Consider the following 26,556-nt stretch of genomic DNA (forward strand, 5'->3'; position numbering starts at 1 on the left):
AGCATTCAGCTATTCCCAAAAAGCTCTAATATAAAACAGAAAGAATCTATAAATCTATAATATCCAGATTCTAGGGGATTATTTATTTATGTGTTTGCTTTTTTTGGTTTATTTTTGTGGGGAGTTAGTGGTAAAAAATGAAGGAACTGTGGAGGCTTTGAGAGACTGAGAGATGAGCAAATCTGAGAAAAAGATTTAGAAATGAAAATAATATGAGAAAACATGCTCTGAGCATTTTTAGATTCTTAAAACCTTGGGTTTTGGCACAAAACAGAATTTGTTGATGAACCTTCCTAACTAGCGTTGAAAGCTGACACTCTTCTTAGTCTTGTACTCTGAAGTATGATACAGGTTACATTAATTGGTAAATTAGGTTATCTTTTTTGTTATGGCATATTAGTTATAATAATTACTTTCTGCTCCTTTAAGAATTCCAAGATCACCTTACAAAGGATGATTACTCTCTGATACAATAAAGGAAACAAATGAAGACCCAGCAAGTGGGCAGGAGCAATCTCTTCCAAAATGATCTACCATTGTAGCCCTACTTAGCCTTGATACATCAGAGAAACAAGAGCTAATTTAAAAATCATTATTATTTTACCTTAGTTGTTTTTTTTTTTTAATGCCTCAAACATTTTGGGTGCTTGTAACCAAATAAAATTAGTCTGGTTAAGAACTACCATGCCTATAACAATGAGAGTCTAATTTATTTTCCGTCTAGCATCAAGCAATGGAAACCTTGCCAGACAATGAAAATGAAACACTGTAATGCAGGCTAACAGGAGAAAAGCAAAAGTAACTCACCCAGGGTTTTCTAAAGGTTGCTGTCTGCTGTATCATTATGAAAATCCAGATAAGGACCAACTCCCATTTACCTAGTGATGATGTGACCTTCTGGAAAAACACGTCTCAAGAAAAAAGGCCTATCAAGATCCCAAACTAGGTTTATGGAAGCTAACAATTCTCATACATCACTCAGAGGAGCTTCATAAATATTTATCACTGATGAAATGGTAAAATCCCAATTATTAGACTTGCTCTTATTTCCCCTCCTCCAACCTAACTCTTGGATATGGCAAAGCTCCTTACTTTGTACCTCTAAGACTATGCAAGAGACAGAGACAGGGAGAGGGGGAGGCTAGGACTGTTTATGTAGAAACTGTGTGTCCCAGGCACTGCTCCTACCATTTTCATAAATGGCATTTCAATAAACAGTGTTGGGACTAGATCTTAACCATAAGGGAAAAAATCAGATCTGTATGGCACATCAAAATCAATCCCAGATGAATTAAAGATTTATATACAAAAAATTTAAATAATCAATATATGTCAAGAAAGTAAAGGTGAAAAATTGTCCAATATTGCATAGGGGAAGTTCAGATTTTTAAATTATAAACAAAATGTAAAATACACCATTAAAAAAAAAACATGAAAAAACAAAGGCTTTGCTAGGCAAAAACTGTTCTAACATAACAAAGAATTTATATTCTTCAGTGAAAGAGCTATTGCAAATCAATTTTTAAAAGACAACATCAATAGAAGAGAAAACATGGAAAGTACAAAAAGGCAATTCATAAAAAGAGAATACAAGTAGGCATATGAAAAATGTTTCGCCTCACTATAATGAAAGAGTACAAATGAAAACCATGAGGTGCCGTATTTTGTTTATTAGAGGGGCAAATTTGAAAAAACTCCAGTGTTTGTGGGAATATAAGAAAACAGACCCCCCCACTCCAATTTATCCCTGCAGCACCTGTGCAGCAATATGAAGCAACAGGACAGCTTGGATCAACTTCAAAATGTGTCATGTCATCCAGAAATTCCAATTCTAGGATTTCAGAAGAAATTGTTGGACAAGTAGCCAAATATAAATATAATGGACAGTGATCACAGCATTAAACACAATAGCAAAAAAAAAAAAACGATTAAATGCACAGTGGTAGGTGACGAAATCAATTAGTTATGGTGACTATACAATGGAAATAGTATAAAGCTAAGAAAATCAATGTAGATAGTTACTTACTGACATGAAATGATGTTTCTAGTACAGTGAATGAAAAAGTAACAGAAAAAACTGGAGGGAGAACAGTAAAGGTGAAGAGGGCTCCCAGTGCTCAAATTCTAGGTCGGCCACTCACCTGCTGCCTAACCTTGAACCTCAATAACTGAGTGTGGAAAATGGGAATGACAATAGTACGTGCACTTAAACCAGTGCTTAGCCTATAGCAAACACTCAGTGTCAGTGTTACTTTAAGGTGAAAGTGATCTGGATTATTCTTATGCTTGCATACACACACACACATACATATACTTGTAAGTCAGAATTATCGTCACCAAATGTTAATCACTGGGTAGTACAGATATAGTGTTTGTTTTTATTACTTATTCATAAAAGTAAACAAAATTCTATCCACATTTGGTTAGGAGCATCCATGTCTATCAGTTGTCAAAGTTTAAACCTAAGAGTTTTTGCTAAAAAAATTTTTTTTAAGTTTTAGTATCAGTTTTACTGTCATGAAGAGCAGGGACCCAGTCTGTTCTGTTTCCTCTCTGTTCTCAATGTGAGGGCTTCATATCCTGTAGGCTATTCTAATATTAAAGTTAACGATTTATATGAATTTTAAACTGATACTATTAATGCATCACTGAAAAAACTTCAGACCCCCAAGATAACTGTGGCAAAACATTCTCTGACAAGACTTCTGGCTGAAAGGTCTATGTTTATAAAATGAAGAATTGAGCTGCATTATATTTTTTTCCTAAATTTTCAGAAAAAATGGAAGAATCCTGCTCTAAATTGCTCACAGACATGGAGCTTATTACCCTGTGCTGGAAGCCAAATTGGGATCTCATTTCGACTTTGACAAAGATAAAATCTTATAGTTAAATTACATGTTTTTGTGGCTGATTTTTCTTTTTTAAAATGCAAATGTAAAAGTTGATAACTTTTTTATCCAACTAACTAGCAAAAATTAAAGTGAGATAATAACAAAATGTTGGTGAATGTCTGGGGAAGTTGAAATTTTCATGCATGGTTGTTGGGAACAATAAATTAGTACAGATGCTTTGGAGAGACTTTGGCAGTATGTATGTATGTATGTATGTATGTATGTATGTATTTATTTATTTATTTATGGCTGCGTTGGGTCTTTGTTGCTGCCTGCGGGCTTTCTCTAGTTGCGGCAAACGGGGGCTACTCTTCATTGTGGTGGCTTCTCTTGTTGTGGAGCACAGGCTATAGGCACGTAGGCTTCAGTAGTTGTGGCATGCGGGCTCAGTAATTGTGGCTCATGGGCTCTAGAGCGCAGGCTCAGTACTTGTGGCACATGGGCTTAGCTGCTCCACGGCATGTGAGATCTTCACAGACTAGGGATCAAACCGATGTCCCCTGCATTGGAAGGCGGATTCTTAACCACTGCTCCACCAGGGAAGTCCCAGCAGTATTTTTTAAAATAAAAATATACATATTCTAGATTGGTACTATATGATACTCTGCAATTATTTAATTTCTTAGTCATGATCACTATATTGTGGTTATATAAGAGAATGACCTTGTTATTAGAAGATCTGTGGCAGAATATTTAGGAGTGAAGTCTAAAACTTTAAAGATTCAGTTTTTAAAAAAACTTAAACACATACATACATGTGTGTGTATATTGGGGTGGCCAAAACGTTTGTTCGGTTTTTTCCGTAAGATGGTTCTAGTAGCACTTAGTTGTCTTTAACTTCATTGGAAAGAACTTTGTTAGACTGTATTGTGACAGCTGTCATATCAGCATGCATTTTAAAAGAACTTATCAAAATTGGTGAATTTTTGTCATCATTTTAGTACTAAAGATGGAAGGAAACAAAGCAACATTTTCAGCATATTATGCTTTATTCGTTCAAGAAAGGTAAAAATGCAAGTGAAATGCAAAAAAAGATTTGTGCAGTGTATGGAGAAGGTACTGTGACTGATCAAACATGTCAAAAGTGGTTTGCAAAGTTTTCTGCTGGAAATTTCTTGCTGGACGATGCTCCACGGTCAGGTGAAGTTGATAGTGATCAAATCCAGACATAAATTGAGAACAACCAATGTTATACCACGCGGGAGATAGCCAACATACTCAAAATATCCAGATCAAGCACTGAAAATCATTTGCACCACTTGGTTATGTTAATCACTTTGATGTTTGGGTTCCACATAAGTTAAGCGAAAAAACCTCTTGACCGTGTTTCTGCATGCAATTCTCTATTTAAATGTAATGAAAACGTCCTGTTTTTAAAACAAATTGTGACGGGCGATGAAAAGTGGATATTTTACAGTAATGTGGAACAGAAGAGATCGTGGGGCAAGCGGAATGAACCAACACCAGCCATACCAAAGGCCGGTCTTCATCCAAAGAAGGTGATGCTGTGTATATGGTGGGATTGGAAGGGAGTTCTCTATTACGAGCTCCTTCTGGAAAACCTAACAATTAATTCCACCAAGTACTGCTCCCAATTAAACCAAATGAAAGTAGCACTCGACGAAAAGTGTCCAGAATTAGTCAAGAGAAAATGCATAATCTTCCATCAGGATAACGCAAGACCACATGTTTCTACCAGGCAAAAAACTGTTACGGCTTGGCTGGGAAGTTCTGATTCATCCTCTGTATTCACTAGACACTGACCTTCGGATTGCTATTTATTTCGGTCTTTACACAATTCTCGAATGGAAAAAATTTCAATTCCCTGGAAGGCTGTAAAAGGCACCTGGAACAGTTCTTTGCTCAAAAAGATAAAAAGTTTTGGGAAGATGGAATTATGAACCCAAGGTAACAGTATTAGGAGGTGAGGCCTTTAGGAGGTGCTTAGATCATAAGGGTTCCACGCTCACAGGATTAGTGCCCTTATAAAAGAGACTCCAGAGAGTTACATTTCCTCCTTCTGCCATGTGAGGACACAGTGAAAAGAGGTAGTCTACGAACCGGGAAGGAGGCCTTCACCAGACGCAATCTGCTGGCACCTTGATCTTGGACTTTCCAGCCTCCAGAACGGTGAAAAATTTCTGTTGTTCATAAGCCACCCAGTCTGCGGTATTCTGTTATAGCAGCCTAAATGGACTGGTGTTGGGGGCAGGGGGGTGGGGGAGAGGAGAAGGCAAATATAGTAAAATTAAATAATTGGATATTTTAGGTTTAAAAAAAACAGGTGATTATTGTATCCTCTTTTAAATTTCCTACAGGTTTGAAAATTTTCAAAACAAAAGAGTTGGAGAAAAAAGTACCATATCTTCACGTGCACAAGGCAACATGCAGCACTACTGTTTGTTAATGTGAAGAAGTGAAAACTGCCCCCATGTCCAAAGAAATGTGTATTTGTTGGATGAGATGTTTCATAGCAATGGAAAGGAGTGCTTTTCATTCTACTCTAATGGGATCTAGTGTAGAGCCACAAAGATGGATCTTTTCTTTTTTCTTTTCTTTTTGCGGTATGTGGGCCTCTCACTGTTGTGGCCTCTCCCGTTGCGGAGCACAGGCTCCGGATGCGCAGGCCCAGCGGCCATGGCTCACGGGCCCAGCCGCTCCGCGGCATATGGGATCCTCCCAGACCGGGGCACGAACCCGTATCCCCTGCATCGGCAGGCGGACTCTTAACCACTGCGCCACCAGGGAGGCCCGGATCTTTTCTTTTTTTTCCAAGTCTCTAAGTGCAGGCAACCTTCTTTTATTTTTTTTAATAACTTTTTTTAAACATCTTTATTGGAATATAATTGCTTTACAATGGTGTGTTAGTTTCTGCTTTATAACAAAGTGAATCAGCTATACATATACATGTATCCCCATATCTCCTTTCTCTTGCGTCTACCTCCCACCCTCCCTATCCCATCCCTCTAGGTGGTCACAAAGCACCGAGCTGATCTTCCTGTGCTATGCGGCTGCTTCCCACTAGCTATCTGTTTTACATTTGGTAGTGTATGTATGTCCATGCTACTCTATTCATCACAGCTTACCATTCCACCCTCCCCATGTCCTCAAGTCCATTCTCTATGTCTGCTTCTTTATTCTTGTCTTGCCCCTAGGTTCTTCAGAACCTTTTTCTTTTTTTTAGATTCCATATATATGTGTTAGCATATGGTATTTGTTTTTCTCTTTCTGACTTGCTTCACTCTGTATGACAGTCTCTAGGTCCACCCACCTCACTACAAATAACTCAATTTCGTTTCTTTTTATGGCTGAGTAATATTCCATTGTATATATGTGCCACATCTTCTTTATCCATTCATCTGTCGACGGACACTTAGGTTGCTTCCATGTCCTGGCTATTGTAAATAGAGCTGCAATGAACATTGTGGTGCATGACTCTTTTTGAATTATGGTTTTCTCAGGATATATGCCCAGTCGTGGGATTGCTGGGTCATATGGTAGTTCTATTTTTAGTTTCTTAAGGAATCTCCATACTGTTCTCCATAGTGGCTATATCAATTCACATTCCCACCAACAGTGTAAGAGGGTTCCCTTTTCTCCACACCCTCTCACATCGATGGATCTTATAAAGCAGTGCTGAGTGAAAGATAAATACATAAATCAAAGGAGGTTGCCAAATGAGTCTTACATCCCATTTCCTTCAACATTCATTTTTAAGTACACACAAAATGTGCTACTTCACAGTTACATAGCTATGAAATATATGGAGAATGGATTCAAAGAATCCATGGTGGCTACATACAGATGGATGTTAATGGGGGGGGGTAATCATGAGGGAAAAGGAGGGGCCATGACAGAGCTTAAAGATGACACTGATGAAAGCAATCCGATTCTGAGCACTACATCTGGGGAAGATTTTATTTTTATTTTCTTAACCTAATGGATCAATGTTTTAGAAAGGAAGAAAATGCACTCATCATAAAACTAGATTGTTCCAGGCCACCACCAAAACATCACAATGCGCCTGCATTGTGTTAGCAATGTGTTAGCAAATCCCAGAGAACCAGCCTTCCTCTTTCTTGCAGCCCAGGCCGGTCACCACTGTGTGCGCTGAGCTCCCCACCTTCTCACTCCTAACCAGTCCCAGGTTTCTCAAATCAGAAGCTTGGGTGGAAATTGCCTCCTAAGTAACTAATATGCTACACACACATTCCACAGGTCTCTTTTCTTTTTCATTATGGGAATCAAGCAGGGTCTTCAAGGCCATGACCCTTTAACAGCCCTTCATTTTGACATGGGTTATACAGCCAATGTAGAAATAAACCAACGGGATAGGGATGCCCCTTCCCCGCAGCCACTGTCCTGTGTCTGAGGGTGAGGAGGCATGCAATACATGCATATACTGAAGAAATGAACGAATGACGAAGTGAATGAGAAAGAAAGGAGAAGAGAGAGAGAAAAAATGGATGATAGAAACAGAAAAAGAAGCAACCGACTCAGTGGGACTATGTGAGTTGAGAGAACCAGCCACAACTCCCAGACTTATTATAGCCAAGAGTATAATAATTCTGGCCCACTGGGAAAATAACCAGAACCTGATGTGTATCAATAAAATCACAGTGAAGTCAGAGAAGACCACCTTGGTCTTCCCAGTGTTTTCATGGACCAGGGACCAGTACAGACATTTTGCTGAGCACTCTCACTCCATAATGACTCAAACAATGTTTCATTAAGAACAAAATATTGGTTAGCAGGGAATATGAACGGCCCACGTTAGGGAGCCTTTCTGGCAGGGGATGAAACCGTCTTTTCAAGGACTAACCAAAAATATGATAGAAAAACAAGAGGAGGCCTGGAATAAATGATACAAATAAATGGTACAAAGAAGTCAGCCAAGTTTAAAAGTGTTCTTCCTCCAGTGGAACAAGAGGTGCAGTGGTTAATAGATAATTATTTCATAGGAGAAAATGGCACCACAGAAAGGCAGGCTACCTTTCATTTTCATCACTCAACTAGACAATCCCTAATCAAGAATGAAGAGGGGGGCTTCCCTGGTGGCGCAGTGGTTGAGAGTCCACCTGCCGATGCAGGGGACACGGGTTCGTGCCCCGGTCCGGGAAGATCCCACATGCCGCGGAGCGGCTGGACCCGTGAGCCATGGCCACTGAGCCTGCGCGTCCAGAGCCTGTGCTCTGCAAGGGGAGAGGCCACAGCAGTGAGAGGCCTGTGTACCACAAAAAAAAAAAAAAAAAAAAAGAATGAAGAGGGAAAAAGACACGTTCTCCAAAAACCCAGGGTATCATTTGCACAATATTTTTACATTAGCAATTAATAATCACATATTTGAGGGGGGAATCAGAGGGACCTTAGGGATTATTCTACTGAACCCCCTCATTTTGCCAATAAGCTCAGAAAGTTAAATGCCTTCCCTGACGCCTTATAATGATTTAGAACCACAACATAGGACTCCAACTCCAAGTCTCATAGTTTCCACATGGCACCACATCATTCCTCCTTTATAATTCTTCAGCCTCTGAAATCTAAGTTTCCCAGTCTCTGAGGCTTCTGTTAGGAAACTAATTTTTTTTTATTATTCTTAAGAAAATTAAGAGTATTTCAACCTAGATTGTATAGTTCATAATATGGAAGTGTTATTAATACTCTCAGGTTTGATCATGGTGTGTTGTTTTTGTAGAAGAATGTTCTTAATTAAGAAGCAGTAGAGATGCCATGCCATGATGTCTGCAACTAACTTTAAAATGGTTCAGCAAAACGGAATAGATAGATATAGACAGGTAGATAGATAAATATAACAAAATGCTTAAAATTATTGAATTTAGATAGACAAGAAGGGGAGTTCATTATACCATGGCTTTGATGTTTTTATTTTTTAAAATGTTGCATAACAAAAATGAGGAAATGTAGATATGTTTTCAAAACTCATTATTTTAAAGCATTTCCAGTTTTAAGTAATAGACTTCGACTCTGTGCCCAGCTGCTCAGATACCTCATGTGACACAGCTAAGCAGGCCTTCCAGGGGAGGGGGTTTATGGAGTTCCCAGATAGTATGTCTAAACCTAATTACAGCAAAATCATGTCTGGAAAGTGTGTGTAGGGAGTGGTAGAAACCAGGTGAGATTGTCCACTCAGCATAGATGAGACCTTGGACCCAGATGTCCTGCTTGCATCTCCTCCCATAAAAGGCTGGGGTGGGGATGGAGACTGGGGCCTGCCTTCTATAGAAAGGCAGAAGAAGCCTACAAAAAACAGAATTCAGACACTCACCACCTTTGTTTTCCTCTGTATTCTAAAGCAGCAACTTCACAGCCTCTAACCCTGTGTTGTATCTCCCCTACGAAGTACCGTTAGTGAAAATGGAAACCCTGCCCCGAGCATCTGAGCAGGTGGACCTGAATATCTGGGTCTTGTCCGGTGCTGCCTGCCTTTGTTCTTTCTCTTATCTTGGAGCCTGATTTAAAGTCTGTTGCTCTCACCACTTTCACATGAACCAGAAGAAATACTGTCTCTTGGGATTCTTGGCTATGACTCCACAAATTCCTCTGAGCCTCAACTCGTATTACTCCAGAGAGCTGCCTCAGCCAGAATGATAATTCTCAAATGTTTAGTCTTCCCTCCCAAAGCTTTCACAAATACAAACTTAGATCAGAATTTTTTCAGAGCTTTTACACAAAGATTTAAACAAGCTTCACAAGTGTCACTCTGTACCCATTATAATATATGGCATTGTTCCCTCTAGGCCTCTAAAGGCACCTCCATGCAGGGCTGACAATAAGGATGGGGTGTGGTTAAGCTGATCACACCTGGTCTCATCCATCCCTCTCTGTTGGGTCAAAATACCTTCCCAGACTAGTTGAACAAACTTGTTTACTGCGATACAGAAATCCCCCTGTAGAGGCCAGAGATAAGAAATCTTTTAAAGGGGGGAAGGGTGAGGGTGAATCAGAAAAAACACTATAACATGCCAAGCAAGTGATACCAATATTTCGCAGTTTAACAAATGTTCACCCATCAACAGAGGAAGGGATAAACAAAATGTGGTATCCACATACAATGGAATATCATTCAGCCTTAAAAAGGAAGGCAATTTCAATACATGCTGCAACACAGATGAATCTTAAAAACATTATGCCAAGTGAAAAGGGTCAAACACAAAAGGGAAAATATTATATGATTCCACTTATACAAGGTACCTACTAGCTAGAATAGCAAATTCATAGAAACAGAATGTAGAATAAAGGTTTCCAGGAGCTGGGTTAAGAGGAATGGAGAGTTATTGTTTAATGGGTACAGACTTTCTCTTTGGGATGATGAAAAAGTTCTGTAAATGGATAGTGGTGATGGTTGCCCAATATTGTAAATGTACTTAATGACTGAGTTGTACATCTTAAAATGGTTTAGTAAATTTTGTTATATATATTTTATCACAATGAAAAATTGTGGTGCTCACTTCAGCAGCACATATACTAAAATTGGAACAATACAGGGAAGACTAGCAGGATGACACTCAAATTCGTGAAGTATTCCATATTTTTCTAAAAATATTGAATCATTATGATGTACAGCTGAAACTAATAATAATATTGTAAATCAACTACACTTCAATTTTTAAAAATATGTTTTATAATAAGTGCTTCCTAACACTTAAGTCAATACTTAGCACAAAACTCAGGAAGCTAGGATGTAATTCCATTTTCCTTCAGCTAGCTAACTTATTAGTACACTAACAAACATCAAATCTATATCTTATTTTCCTGTTGCCTAGTTTCTACCAGTCAAAAGGGGCCTTACAGAGGGGTCTTTCTTTCTTAGGAAATCTCTCATCTTTTGCACTGCTTCATCCTTCACTTTGGGATAAAGCTCAAACGATGTATTGGGTACATACCTTTTGGTCAACCCAATATTATTGACTTTCTTTGGAGGATTTCAAAGCTTGATGTACTAGGACATTTTCACCCACAGTCAAGATTTTAGCCACATGAATTAGCCATATATGTATTTAGAAATAATTCCTTCTAACATCCTATGAGTCTGTAGATGTTTCTGGAATAGCTGCTTATGGGATTTCGTTAGAAAACTTCAGCAGTTGTAAAAAAGTAAAATCATAGGCTAACACTATGTATTCAGAAAACTCAGAAACCACTGAGTTCAAATAATTGAACAAAATTCGACAATAGGATCTTGAGATCCAACAGTGTGAATGGCTTTGTGCTAGGGTCCTGAAGATACACCATCCCTTCTCTCAAGGACACTGTGTGAGTAGGCAAGGCATCTAACAACACATCACTTAAATAAATTTAGAAAGTAGTGTGTGATTAAGTGCCACATTGAATGGAACAGATAAGTGCTACGGAAAGGCTAGGGAGAAAGAAAGAGTAGAGTCTGAATAGTCCTAACAAGGACGGAGCACCTAAAGTGAGTAAGGAATGAGGGCTAGGAGCAAGGAAGCTACTTGAAGAACACAAATGAAGGGACAGAATCCAAAAGAATTATCACATATGAGGGAGGAGGAGGAGAAAGAAGGGAGCCACGAAGCTAGAGTAAGGTGTTTATTCTAGGAAGTAGAAAGTAACAGGAAAAAGGGAGGCAGGAACCTACTGAGGTAATGAAGAGGGAGTGGTCTGAATGATTGAAACATTCAAACACTAGCATCTGGCAAAAGTCCCAAGTGCCGGCACACACCTATTAGCTACCAAGTTCTGCTGGAAATTTTACAACAAAAAATACCATATTTAAACAACAAGGTCCTACTGTATAGCAAGGGAACTATATTCAATATCCCGTGATAAACCAAAATGGGAAAGAATATAAAAAAAAAAAAGAATGTCTATATGCGTATAATGGAGTCACTCTGCTGTACAGCAGATTGGCACAGCACTGTAAGTCAACTATAGTTCAATAAAAAAAAGTTTTTTTTAATACCATACTTGTGTCTATCGGGTAGGTGGTGAGTTGAGAGGTGGTATTAAGATCTACACATGCTTATGACAGTGTGTTGTGCGTATAAATATTTTTTTAAATGCCATACTCGTTTCATGCTTGATTCAACCTATATTTACAACTATTCTTGACATTAAAAGCTAAGTTTTTAAATTGTAAGATCAAAAAACTATGTTTATAATTTTTGTTTTATTTTTCAAAATGAAATTCCAATTAAGCCACCCCCACCCCCAGTATTTAGTATAAAATATTGGGACCCATTCTAATTAGAGTCACTTTAAGTAGTCTTTTTCCTAAATCGACCATTTTCAGATCATGGGGCCTCCTATAGGTCTTAACTAGTTTATTCCAGCCCCAGCCAGAGTTAGATCCCAATACCAGATTACTAGGCTTCTAGGAGCAAACATTGGTAGCTGTTATCAAATGCCCACCAACCTCAGAGTCTGTGTGAAACCAATCGGACATTTGGGTTGTTCCCACAAATGCAGTTGCTCAGTGGCAAGGGATTAAAGTATCAAACTCTCACCAGATACTATTGCCCCGCAAATGTCAACCTAGGGACTAAAACCAAACAAGGAAGAGATTCGTGGATCAAGGGGACACCATCGTCTCAACAATGGAATCTAACATAGATTCTTTATTCTCTTCAGAGCTCATGCTATACATTATCATTACGAGGGAGGTTCTGAATCAGTTTCCTTAGAATGTGAGTCTGTTTCCATGGTGACAAGAGTGTGCTCCTTTAAACCCCAGGACAAATGAATGGAGCATTCAGTAAGTCAGGCAATTTCTGGGTATTTTCAAAGCCTCAGAACAGACAGATAATGGCTCTAAGTCTTCCCAAACATTGATTCGTTTCATTTCTAAGTGCAGAGGAGGCCAATGACGGAGAAATATATAAGAACTGCATCTCAAACCAATATTGACCCTGGATCAAGTGTAAAATAAGCCTGATTCTCAGAAGGGCTTATCTTCTCAAATGAAATTACACTGGCTTCACCCTGGCTGGCACTGACATTCCAATTGTCATGCACTCAGGCAGAACACAGTAACAGGAAAAAAAAATTTTAACGAGATTTTTCCTATCAATCCAACTGAAGTGGTACTTTCTAAATACCAAGGAGGGTTAATCTCCTATTTTCAAATGGTGACGATACGCTTAAGAATCTAAATAAATAATTTTTTAAAGTCTATATAATCCTTTCTTTTGTGAACTACCTATTAGACAATTTTCTGTGGAGTGCAACTTTGGGTCTTGCCACGATATATGTTCGTTTGTTAGAGTTCATGTAGAATTGCTTTAAAGAAAGACCAGCTCTGCAGAGCACAGGCCCCGGACGCACAGGCCCAGCAGCCATGGCTCACAGGCCCAGCCACTCCGCAGCATGTGGGATCTTCCCGGACCGGGGCACAAACCCGTGTCCCCTGCATCGGCAGGCAGACTCTCAACCACTGCGCCACCAGGGGAGCCCCCAGCGCTACTTTTACAGACTCTTGGCGAAACTTGACTTGAAGCTGGATGGCCATGGATTAGGAAGAGTCTTGTCAGGAAGTACAATTTTCACAAAACAATGTTAAACCCATCCCTCAGCTCATTTGATGTTTATCTTTAAAATATGGATCTGCCCTTTTTCAACAACAGAAAACCCTCACCAGACAATATGCCTCAAAGTACCTTCCATCAGATCCTTATCAAACTCTTTTCTCGAGAAATGTCCTCAGATAATTGTTTGAAGAACACATCTTCAAACAACCAGGATTGTGGTTCTCAATCCTGGCCACACTTTGGAATCATCTGAAGAGTTTAAGATAGAAGATCGGTGCAAGGTGGGGTCCAGGCAGGATATTTTAAGAAAGCCCCCTGGTGATTCTAAGGTATAGCCCAGGTTGAAAATCACTGACACGCAGAGGCTGTCAGGATGGTTAGACCTAATGAGCTCTTTTTAAAGCTTTATTACTAAGCAAGTTATACACGAATATATTATACATGAATATATCTTTCCTTATTTAAAAAGTTAAAATAGGGCTTCCCTGGTGGCGCAGTGGTTGAGAGTCCACCTGCCGATGCAGGGGACATGGGTTCGTGCCCCGGTCTGGGAAGATCCCACATACCGCAGAGCGGTTGGGCCCGTGAGCCACGGCCGCTGAGCCTGCGCGTCTGGAGCCTGTTCTCCGCAACAGGAGAGGCCACAACAGTGAGAGGCCTGCGTACTGCAAAAAAAAAAAAAGTTAAAATATTACATCTAAATCCTGCCTTGGCCACCTCCACTGCTCCGCCCCCCAAACCCCAGTCCCTTCTCAATGATGGGTGTTCTTCCAGAACTCTATTTATTTGCATACATATGTATTTTCACAGATATATTAGTGAGTATACATATATATGAAAATACATGTACATTTCATTTTTCAAAATAATTTTTTAAATTAATTAATTTATTTCTTTTTGGCTGTTTTGGGTCTTTGTCACTGCATGTGGGCTTTCTCTAGTTGCAGCGAGCAGGGGGCTACTCTTCGTCGTGGTGAACGGGCTTCTCATTGCCGTGGCTGCTCTTTGCTGTGGAGCACGGGCTCTAGAGTGCAGGGTCAGTAGTTGTGGCGCACGGGCTTAGTTGCTCCGCAGCATGTGGGATCTTCCCGGACCAGGGCTTGAACCCATGTCCCCTGCATTGCAGGCAGATTCTTAACCACTGCGCCACCAGGGAAGTCCCTCAAAATAATTTTTAACATGTGTCATACTACACGTATTATTCTGCTGCCATGTTTTCACTTAATAATATGCCTTTGAGCTCTTTCCATGTGGTACTTCTCAGGCTCATTATTTGTAACTGGTGCACAGTAGGGACATGGCATAGTTATTTTTAGTAGCCATTCCTCTAAATCCATGCCATCCAATATGGTAGCCACTAGCTACAGGTGGCTATCGAATACTTGAGTGAAGCTGGTATGAGCTGAGATGTGCCATAAGTACAAAATACATGCCAGATTTTGAATACTTACTAAGAAAAAATATATACATTATCTTGTTAATAATTTTTTAATCTTAATTGTATGTTGAAAGGAAAATATGTTGGATATATTGGATCAAACAAAATATAACATTAAAATCAATTTCACCTGTCTTTACTTTTATTAATGCAATCACTAGAAAACATAAAATTACTTATGTGGCTCACATTGTATTTCTATCGACGGTTCTGTTTTAAAAGATGGGCATTTAGGATATTTGCCATTCATCTGACATTACAAAGAAAGTGCCCCCATAGCATTCTTACACATCAGTGGCTCTCAACAGGAAGCAATTTTGCTCCCCTGGGCACATTTGGCAATGTCTAAGACACATTTTTGGTTGTCACAACCAGGGTTGCCACTGGCATCTAGTGGGTAGAGGCCAGGGATGCTGCTAAACATCCTACGATGCACAGGACAACCTCCCAAAACAAAGAATCGTCTGGCCCAAAATATCAGTAGTGTTAAGGCTGAAAAACCCAGTTATGCATGAATCCTTGTCCACATATGGAAGTGTTTCTCAAAGGTAGACCTGGGGCTTTCCTGGTGGCGCAGTGGTTGAGAGTCCACCTGCCGAGGCAGGGGATACGGGTTCGTGCCCTGGTCCGGGAAGATCCCACATGCCGCGGAGCGGCTGGGCCTGTGAGCCATGGCCACTGAGCCTGCGCGTCCGGAGCCTGTGCTCCGCAACGGGAGAGGCCACAACAGTGAGAGGTCCGCATACCACAAAAAAAAAAAAAAAAAAAGATAGACCTGAAGTCAAAAAATTGCCTGTGCTTCTGAAACATTGATAGACACCACAAAACTGCCCTCCAGAGTGGATATGCCAGTCAACATATCTCATTAGCAGTGTATGAAAATACTCAAATTAATGGTTAAAGAATAAATAACCCAACCAAGAAAAGTTCAAAAGGCTTCAAAATGTCCACTCAATATTGTAAGTTCTTACTCTCATCACCAGCAATGACAATACAACTCTAAGTCCCAGAGTTTTAAATAACATTTGGATGTTTAACCTACTCCCACCCTTTTAAAAACTGTCTTCTTTGCTCTCAGAACATAATTCATTTGGGGTCCTAGCATAGTTAATTTATAACTAACTAAACAACTAACTAGTATATCTCTCTGCTTTTCAACTGTGGCTAAAATTTGAATCTTGGGAGAGTGAACTGCAAATCTCAAATACTTTGTTAATGTTTAAAAAATAACTTGTATTTATCTTACACCCTCGTCCAGAGCCCTAGAGCACTGTCTGTTTTCCCAGCAAATGTCACCCTTGGAATGACCTTCATGTACAGTAACTGATAATACAAGCCATGTGCCAGGACCAGGTGTTTGTTCTCCAATGTACCATATATTTTTAGTTAGAAATGATCCTGCCAAACAAGGCCGCACGTAGAAATACATTACAGATCTTAATCTGTTAATGCAAACCCTGAGGTAACATTGATTTGAAATGCATTGTTCCTATACTTACATTTTACCTACTCTTTTTTAGAAAACAAGATTATTAACCTTCTCCAATTTTCAATTTCCATATTTACAAAACTGCAAACTGTAGCAAACATGGTTCATGTTCCAAGTCCTCCACATGACAAATGTAAGTTACTCTACAGCCATAAAGCTTTTTAGGAGAACTGTGACTCTTATAAGCTTCCTCTGTTATGAACTCCTCATAAAGAACTAATTTTAACTTTCTTCCTGGAGTGAACTTGAATCATGAATTCATTCTCAGTATGAGAGCATGCAAAATGAAACACGTGCTAGAAACAATTACAATTAGTTCTGACTTATCACCATTTCTCCCCCATAGGTTTTGAAAAGTATGTTTTGGGGGGGCAGTTTTCAGAGTTAAAGTATTCAGACTGTGGCCAGCAAGCACTATGATGACTTTTACCATGTCTTGGTCTAAAGTGATACTTAATGACTTTCATATTTGGGGCCTAAAAGATTCCAGAAAATAAAAGAAAAAAGAAGGGGAAGGAGAGGAGAAAGACAAAGGAAAGGCTGGACTGGAAACTCCTTGCGGAAACAGCATCATCTTTCTTGTTTATCACTTCATCCACAGCTCCTAGCCCAGGTCTCAGCATAGCTAACATAGCGCAAACACATGATTAAAGAATGCAAGATAGAATACACACTACTGTATATAAAATAGATAACCAACAAGGACCTGTAGAGCACAGGGAACTATACTCAACATTTTGTAATAACCTATAAGAGAAAAAAATCTGAAAAAGAATATATATATGTGTAGATAGATATGTGGATACACATATATATGTATAACTGAATCACTGTACCCCTGAAACTAACATGATACTGTAAATCAACTATACTTTAACAACAACAACAACAAAGAATGCAAGACGGAGAAAAATAATTACCCAGGTTAAAAAAAAAGCACACAGGTTATGGAGGGGTGGGATGGGGAGGGGGGGAGGGAGGGAGACGCAGGAGGGAAGGGATGTGGGAACAGATGTATATGTATGACTGATTCACTTTGTTATAAAGCAGAAACTAATTTTTTTTAAAAAAAGCACAGAGGTTAGACTAAAATACTGGTTCAGAAGCACAAATGAGGGTCTGGCCAAATTGGCGGTACCGGATAGGCTGGCGGGGGGCAAGCAGAGCCCCAGTCATTCTGAGGAGGCAACCCTGTGCCTTCTGGGGGCGCAGCGGTGGGTAGGGGATAGTCAAGTCTCTCAGAATCGGTCGGGGGGCCCTTTCTTGTTCTGCCACTGCTTACCCTTGGCAGCCTGCTCAGAGCAGACAGGCCTGCGCCCAGAAAACCCTTTTTGGCTGCCTGGTGGAGGCAGCAAAGATGCAATCTAGACATTAGAGTGGCCCTTCAGAAAGCCTTCATGGGATTCAATTGGTAAACAGAATGTCACACCACTTCTGAGAGCAGCAGAGCGCTCTGCTACTTGAGTCTCGTGGAACTTCACATCAGACAAGTTCGCCAATGCCTAGGCAGAAAGGGCCTTCCATTTAGCCAAGCCTTGATGAGGAACCCAAGTCCCATATGCCCACTCTTATTTCGTTAAAGAGCTCTACTGTTCCAGACGCATCTTAAGCTGAATATCCAGCCTCCTGTATCTCTTTTACCTGTTTTTTATTTTAATGGGGTAGAAAAAACAAAGTTTCTTCCCCACAGAAGGTGGATTGAACTTACTCATGCTATTAACATCTTCTGAAACATGTCTCAGGCATGCTCTTTTCTTGATCCTGGCAGTGAGGTGGTAACTAAACAAGAGGGGCCAAGAGGATCATGGTCCTGTTAGCACAGGGGCATTGAGGTCCCTAGCACTTGGGTATCTAAAATGGCACAACTGGTAAATGGAAATACACATTGCCAGATGTGGCTGGTGCTTTAGCTGCTCCTCTCCCTTGCTGGAGGGGCTAGAATTGTCCTGCCCAACAGGTTTACTGAGCAGCTACTACGCATCAGGTCCTGTGAAACAGCTGTGAATAAGGTGGAGATGGTCCCTGCTCCCGAGGAGCTTAGAGAATGGCAAGGGAGAGACAACTCAACAGAAGCCACTTCTTTAAGGGAGACAAGTAAATAAGTATGCCCTTCATTCTAAAACAATTTCCTCCTCAATTTTTAGTCACTTTATTGAGACATAATCTACATACTATAAAGTTTACCCATCTAATGTGTACAATTCAATGGTTTTTAGTATATGTGCTGAGCTGTGCAATCATCACCATAATCTCATATTAGAACATTTTCATTATCCCAAAAAGAAACCTTATACCCATTAGCAGAGATTCCCCATGCCATTACCACACCAGCCCAGGCAACACTAATCTACTTTGTTTCTAGAGATTTTGTTATTCAGAACACTTCAGGATGGGACCCTGCAACATGTACTCTTGTGACTGGCTTCTTCTTTTTTTTTTTTTTTGCAGTACACGGGCCTCTCACCGTTGTGGCCTCTCCCGTTGCGGAGCACAGGCTCCGGACGCACAGGCTCAGCGGCCATGGCTCACGGGCCCAGCCGCTCCGCGGCATGTGGGATCTTCCCGGACCGGGGCACGAACCCGTGTCCCCTGTATCGGCAGGCGGACTCTCAACCACTGCGCCACCAGGGAAGCCCGTGGCTGGCTTCTTTTGATGAGCATAATGCTGTCTGAGGTTCATCAATGCTAGAGCACACATCAGTACTTCATTCCTTTTTATTGCCAAATAATATTCTATTGTATGGATATGCCTATTTCATGTATTCATTCTTCAGTTAATAGATTGGGTTGTTTCCACTTTTTGGCTATTATGAATAATACTGCTATGAACATTCATGTGCAAGTTTTTGAATGGACCTAGGTTTCAATTCTCTTGGCTAGATACCTAGGAATAGACTTGCTGGGTCATATATTAGCTCCATGTTTAACATTTCGTGGAACTGTCAAAGAGTTTTCTAACATGGCTGCATCTTTTTATAGTCCCATTAGCAATGTACGAGTCCTCAAATTTTAATGTTTCTGAATATGGGTACAATTTATAATCCATGTGCATATTTAATATAGTGATCTTTTCCTTACTTTATTTTTTTATTTTTTTTGCAGTACGCGGGCCTCTCACTGTTGTGGCCTCTCCTGTTGTGGAGTACAGGCTCTGGACATGCAGGCTCAGCGGCCACGGCTCACGGGCCCAGCCGCTCCGCGGCATGTGGGATCTTCCCAGACCGGGGCACGAACTTGTGTCCCCTGCATCGGCAGGCGGACTCTCAACCACTGCGCCACCAGGGAAGCCCTCCTTACTTTAATAGCTGTTTGTTATTAAATTAATGGTGCACTTTAAATTAGTGGTATCCTAGAATAAGGGAAACATTGATACAGTGATAATTCACTGAGCCTCAACCAAGTACTAGGCACACCTTGTTTAATGCTCATTTACCCTGTAACAGAGGTATTACCTTAATTTGTAGATGAGGAAACTGAGGTTCAAAAATGAGCCATAATTCCACCATTAAAAAGTCTATAAATAACAAATGCTGGAGAGGGTGTGGAGAAAAGGGAACCCTCTTATACTGTTGGTGGGAATATATATCGGTACAACCACTATGAAGAACAGTACGGAGGTTCTTCAAAAAATGAAAAATAGAGTTGCCATATTATCCAGCAATTCCAGTCCTGGGCATATATCTGGACAAAACTATAATTCAAAAAGATACATGCACCCCTATGTTCATAGCAGCACTATTCAATAATAGCCAAGACATGGAAACAACCTAAATGTCCATTGACAGATGAATGGATAAAGTAGATGTGATATCTATCTATCTATCTATCTATCTCACAGTCATAAAAAAAAGAATGAAATAATGCCATTTGCAGCAACATGGATGGACTCAGAGATTATCATACTAAGTGAAGTAAGTCAGAAAGAGAAAGACAAACAGCATATGATATCACTTATATGTGGAATCTAAAATATAACACAAATGAACCTATCTACAAAACAGAAACAGACTCACAGACAGAGAACAGACTTGTGGTTGCCAAGGTCAGGGCAGGGAGGGATGGACTGGGAGTTTGGGGTTAGTTGATGAAAACTATTATATAAAGAATAGATAAACAACAAGGTCCTACTATATAGCACACAGAACTATATTGACTATCTTGTGATAAACTGTAATGGAAAGGAGTATAAAAAAGAGTGTGTGTGTGTGTGTGTGTGTGTGTATCACTTTGCTGCACAGCAGAAATTAACACAACACTGTAAATCAACTATGCTTCAACTGAAAAATAAAAAGGGCTGGGCTTCCCTGGTGGCGCAGTGGTTAACAATCCGCCTGCCAATGCAGGGGACAAGGGTTCAAGCCCTGGTCCGGGAAGTTCTTACATGCTGCGGAGCAACGAAGCCCATGGGCCACAACTACTGAGCCTGTGCTCTAGAGCCCGCGAGCCACAACTACAGAAGCCCGCGTGTCTAGAGCCCATGCTCCGCAACAAGAAAAGCCAACGCAATGAGAAGCCTGCGCACCGCAACGCAGAGTAGTCCCTGCTTGCCCCAACTAAAGAAAGCACACATGCAGCAAGGAAGACCCAACGCGGCCAAAAATAAATAAATAAAATAAATAAATTTTTTTGAAAAAGAAAAGAAAAAGGGCCATAATTATATAGCCTCTGCCACTGCACCGTAGTAGTATTAGCATTTGAACTTGGGTTGATTTTCTGCCAAAGTCCAATTTTCCTCTATACCTTCTCACTATTGTTCAAAGATGAGCAAGGGATAATATGTACTTTCTATGATTTCACAATCTCTGAGACAGATAAATGTATAAATAAATGAATACAAGACAGGCTGTGATAAGTACTCAATAAAAGGAATTCTAAAAGTGCTCTGTGTGGCCAGAGATCAAATTTGACAGGAAATATTGGAATCTTGGGATAAGTGGTATTTAAGGTGGGTTTTGTTTGGCAGGTGTGGTAGAACAACTTAAATCAATGCTCTAAGACTGTGCCATCCAATATGGTAGCTATCAGCCATATGCAGCTATTGAGCACTTGAAACATGACTAGTCCAAATGCGGAAGTGCTGTAAAAACACACTGGATTTCAAAGGCTTAGTATTTAAAAAAAAGAATGTGAAATATCTCATTAATAATGTTTATACTGAGTACATGTTGATAATATTTTGGACATACTGAGTTAAACATATATTATTACAATCAATTCCACCTATTTATCTTTTTACTTTTTTTCCCTATGTTTTTACTTTTAAAAATATGATTAACAGAACATTAAAATTATCTAGGTGGCTCATATTTTTACTGGACAGCGCAGCTCTAAGAAATAAAGATGGCAGAGAATATGCCGGGATCATTGATTGCTATCACTGAAAAATCCAAGAGGTGTAACAAGAAACAAACTTGAGAAAGAAGGTGAAGGTCTAACTATTTAGGGCTCAGGTGCCCTGCAATGCCAAGCAGTTTGAACTTTGGTCTGGATGTAATAAGAGAGTCAAAGGTTTTGAAAGGGGAGTGAAAACATCAGGTCTGTGCCTTAGAAGGCGGACATTGGCAATCCTTAGTCAATAGCATTGAGAGAGGTGACAAGACCAAAACCCACCCCACAACTCTCCAAGCTCTTAAAAATGCTGGATCAAGTGTAATGCCACAAGAATACACAGCCAAACTTGGAAAAGCAGGAAAAGGAATTCCCAGCTGCCATAAACAGAAGGAATCAAATGTCAGAGCAATGGGTCAAGAAGCTGCCATAAACAGAAACAATTAAATCTCAGAGCAATGGGTCAAGAAGCTCAGCTGTGTTGGAACAGGACACAGGCCATTAGATCTGGGGGCTGTGGCTTTCACGTCTGTGTGGAGAGAGGAGCCCAGGTCACTGCCCTGCACAAAAAGAGATGAGAAATTGAAACACACGCATGAAACACACGCATAAAACTGGCACTAGAAAAAATCCTCCCAGCGGAGGCAAGGACGGAAGCTTGGACAAGGGAAGTCAGTAAAAAGATAAGGAGCCAGTGTAGGATCCTGTACAGACAGAGTGCAGGAACACTGGGAGATGGTGCTGCCTGGTGAGCGAAGTAAAGGCAGTGTCAAGAAGGAGGGGGGGCCAGGGGGGGCCAACTGCTGAGCAGAAGTGGAAACAGACAAAGATGAGACAGTGCTTTTGATCTGGTGATTACAGGTGACCCCAGGCCTCAAAGAGAGCCGTATCAGCACGGTGGCTGGAACAGAAAAAAACAAGGGTAGCAAACACGACCTTCTCTGAACGTTTTAGAAGTGACTTGGAGAGACAGGCTGTTGGTCGCTTAAAGAGAAATAGATCAAAGGAATTTCTTTTGAGCAACAAGAGCCATACAGAGGAAGTCAGTCAAACAGAAGAGTGGTTCTAAAGATCAAGGCAAGAAGAAGAATCAGGGCTTCCCTGGTGGCGCAGTGGTTGAGAGTCCGCCTGCATCGGTTCGTGCCCCGGTCCGGGAAGATCCCACATGCCGCGGAGCGGCTGGGCCCATGAGCCTTGGCCGCTCAGCCTGCGCGTCCGGAGCTTGTGCTCCGCAACGGGAGAGGCCGCAACAGTGAGAGGCCCGCGTACCGCAAAAAAAAAAAAAAAAGAAGAAGAATCAATGAAGGAGGTTTAGAGGAGGATAATGACCAAAGATGGAGCCTTCGAAAAGGTAAAAGGTGCTGATGTCCACCAGAGGTTCAAAATAATAATCATGTAAAAGCCATGGAGCTATTCTGGAATGGGGAGCACAGGGGCTGAGGGCCTACAACAAGCTGTTGCTCTTGGATTGAGACAAGGAAGGCCCCAGGGACAGTGATGAACGGCAGGGAGGGCCCAGCTGCCATGAACTCCCATAAACACCATCTCAGGTGTGGCCTAAACACTGAGGTTACCCAGGGTTGCCCGAGCTAGGTGCAAAAAAGTGGTCACAGAACGTTGAAGAAGTGAAGCCTTGCTAAGAATCCAGACTGGGTATGGGAAAAAGTGAAACCAAAACTAGAGAGAAAGACTGGGAGACTAGGCAGACACTGGAGTACAGACATCAGGCCGCAAAATACAGCACAGGGCAAAGGCCAGTCTGTGCCGCTTATATGTTAAAAGCAGTTAATAGTCAAAGGAGGAAAAATACTTATTTTGCTATTTATATTTACCCTCAACAGTGTAGTCATTTGAGCAAATGGTAAGCATTATGTCAGTTCATAAGTGGGAAAAGACAGAAATATTAAAATATAGAACTGTTTTCCTTCAACTCTTTTGCTGTTCAGTTCCATCATTCATTCATGTAATCATTCTGGTGTTCCTATAACATGCCAGTTTCTGAAGGATGAGAATATGAAGAAGTAGAATGCGCATTTTATTTAACCTGAAACTAAACCTTTATCCTGAGAATTTGAATTCAGTGAGTCTGAGGCCTGTGTTTATACACAAACCAAGAAAATAGTCATTGGTCTTTTCCTTCAGGAGCTGGAGGAGGGTCACAGATGGACTGAAGAAAGTCAGGAGTCCTTGCCTTTGATGCTAGGGTGTCACATTATAGGAGAATCTGTCTTCACTTGGAGCATATTTACACTGTGGGAATGTTGGTATTCTAGCAACTGACGAGCAATTCAAAGAGGCCGCTGAGATCAAAGGACTTGGGGGAAGCCCTGAGCAGTGTGAACTGGAAAGCCTATGACAACTCAGAAGGTTAAGCAGAAAAATCAGGTCATTTGGAAAACTACAGTTGGTCTTCAATAGCAGTTAGTGATTTTTTGGCCAGCGAGCGATAAGGAATTGAAAAAGGAACAGTCACAGTGGCAACAAATGTTTCACAAGAGAAAAATATCAGAAGAAACAGAGACCTAACTTGGAGGGAGGAGAGATTATAAAATGTGTCTGTAAAAGTATTTAGACTGGGAAATAATATCCAAAAAAATTCAGACAAATCTTACATCTTCCTTCTATCTTGGATTAGTCTTACCTTTCGGACATTTCTCTCTTTCCCCCTCTCTTTCTTTCATAAAATGAAAACAAATATATACTTCTTAGTTCTACAGACTATGCAATGAGACAGTAGTTCCGAGTACATTCCAAAGGATATCTTACAAGAGGCAGCTTTGCTTCAATATGCAAGAAACTGATCTGTGACCTGTGACCCATGGTGTTTAAAAATATTTATGTTAGAATCACAATCTGTAATGAAAAATGGAAAGTAACTAGCTACAAATAAAAAACCAAATTGGTTTGAATTAGCCAAGGTAATGGAGTCTATCAGAGAAATTAAATATTTTAAAGCAGTAAATTAGCCTAAAAGGCATCCAGTGCCTTGCAAATCTTGCAAAAACCTGCTGCCTGTGTGTCTCCTGGGGACTCTGTACATTTTAAAAACGAGGTCAGGCCAGGTCCAATTAGAAGGGTGAATACAGGATGCTTCTGAATGTTTTGGGGTCATAATTTAATGAGCTATAGCAATAATTTGCTAAATGTTCCATTGGTGGCTTCATGAAGATAATATTGCAGGTAGACTAGCACAAGTCTATAAGTGATTAGGAACTGCAGGTATAAGCCATGAATAATAAGCCCACAACACAGTTAGTGCTAAATGAATGCTTAGTAATATTTAGTAACGCTATTTCAGCTAAAATTAGATTATAGGTTACTTTAATACCCTGCTTGAAAATTACTTTTCTCAAACCTTGAAAACTTCCAGAGAACAATCTAGGTTGACTCTTTCTGTATAAAGCATGTTGGGGATGCAGGAGAGGGGAGCATTTATAGTGAAGATCTAGGTTTCAGCTTCCACTGGGATATAATCAACCTATGCTCAAGGAGTTGAATGCCAGTAAGCTGGCTCCACTTCCCAGGGCATCTGCAAGCTCTGTGAGGGAGTGAAGTGGGAAGGAGGGAAGGCAGGGGATGAGCAGCAGAATGAGAAAGATCTTTCATCAAAACCTCTAAGAGACTTGGATGCTTGACATCAGGTGGAGAACCACCATAGCTCAAGACAGTCAGTGGCCCAAAACAACTGGACTTCTTGTACCCTTTAGGTACTGTCATTTGTTTGTTTATTTTAACTTGTGTCTGCTTCTCTGTGGTCACTAGACCAGAGGTTGGGGGAAATTTGGGGGTTGGCATCCTCTAGCTCTACCTCGGGGAAGAAGGGAATGCAGCACACAATCAGGTTAGCAAAAGAGTGGACCTGCAAGAAACACAGGGGAGCAAGTTGGCACTGAATATAAACAAGGGTTTGGTGTAAAAACTAGTCTCAGCAACAGAATGATGTACTTGACCTTACGAGTATTTAAGGTGTGAAGAAAAAGGCAAAGCAAGGTTGAAAGAAATCACGATTTTCTGTGCCTTACTTCTGAACGAAAGACCTTGTTTAGTAATTTCAGGTGAAATGAAGAGGCTCTTTTCCAGGTTGCCACAAATTTGGAAAGGTGGTTAAACGTACACAGGAGAACTACTGATAAGAATAATGGAAGAAAAAACATTTACACAATCTGGAATCCATATATTGTATCTACTGTTTTTTCTCTTAATTTGAATAGATGGGAACATAAGGATTAATGTACATATGTATTCTCCTCTCACTTTATAATGGGTGGTAACATAAGGATTCTCATCATCTGACACTCTCAGAAATATTCACGAATCTTTGAGAATCTCATTACGTGCAATTAACAGTAGCCGTCACATCCGACAAGCTCTGGTGTATAATCTCAGTAGCTTTTTGATTTACACTCAATCTCACACAGGCAGGCAGCCCTCCTCCATGTTGAAGCTATGCTATCTGCAACAATGGTCCATCCAACCTTGAGGCAGCAAAGGAAGAGAAGAAGAGCACGTAGGCTCTTCCCTGCATTGCCCCAGAAGAGACTCTGCTCAAAGCACATGGCTCTGATGTAACAGCAAGGGAGGAGGGAAAGCACAGAGGGGCACGAAAAATATTTGGTGAACATTAACTGATGTCTGCCACACACTCCTAACTTACTGAAGAAGCATGAATCCGCCAGACACATGCCCCACTGGGGGTAAAGTAAATAAGGTTACTAAGGAACCTTTAACTTCTCTAGAGGATAGTTTGAAATCACCAACCTTAGCTAGAGACAAAACATAATGTTTGTGACAAGTTGCGAGAAGGTGATGATTTCACACTTCATGCTGTTGCTCCACATTTAGGGTTGGGGCTTCGGCCCAGGCAAGGTATAGAAAGTAGCTGTTGGGGTCCCCTTTGATTTCAAA

General features: G+C 40.6%; 1 protein-coding gene and 1 pseudogene across 1 annotated transcript in view; one reads left to right on the top strand and one right to left on the bottom strand.

Annotated features, from left to right (window-relative positions):
- The window catches only part of GNA14 (G protein subunit alpha 14), a 200,773-nt gene that overhangs the window by 116,574 nt on the left and 57,643 nt on the right, over nt 1–26,556 (bottom strand). The gene's annotated exons all lie outside the window — the stretch shown is intronic.
- LOC132492878 (U6 spliceosomal RNA) lies at nt 10,353–10,445 on the top strand (annotated as a pseudogene).

The sequence above is a fragment of the Mesoplodon densirostris genome, chromosome 6 (genome assembly GCF_025265405.1).
Source record: "Mesoplodon densirostris isolate mMesDen1 chromosome 6, mMesDen1 primary haplotype, whole genome shotgun sequence".
Taxonomy (NCBI): Eukaryota; Metazoa; Chordata; class Mammalia; order Artiodactyla; family Ziphiidae; genus Mesoplodon; species Mesoplodon densirostris.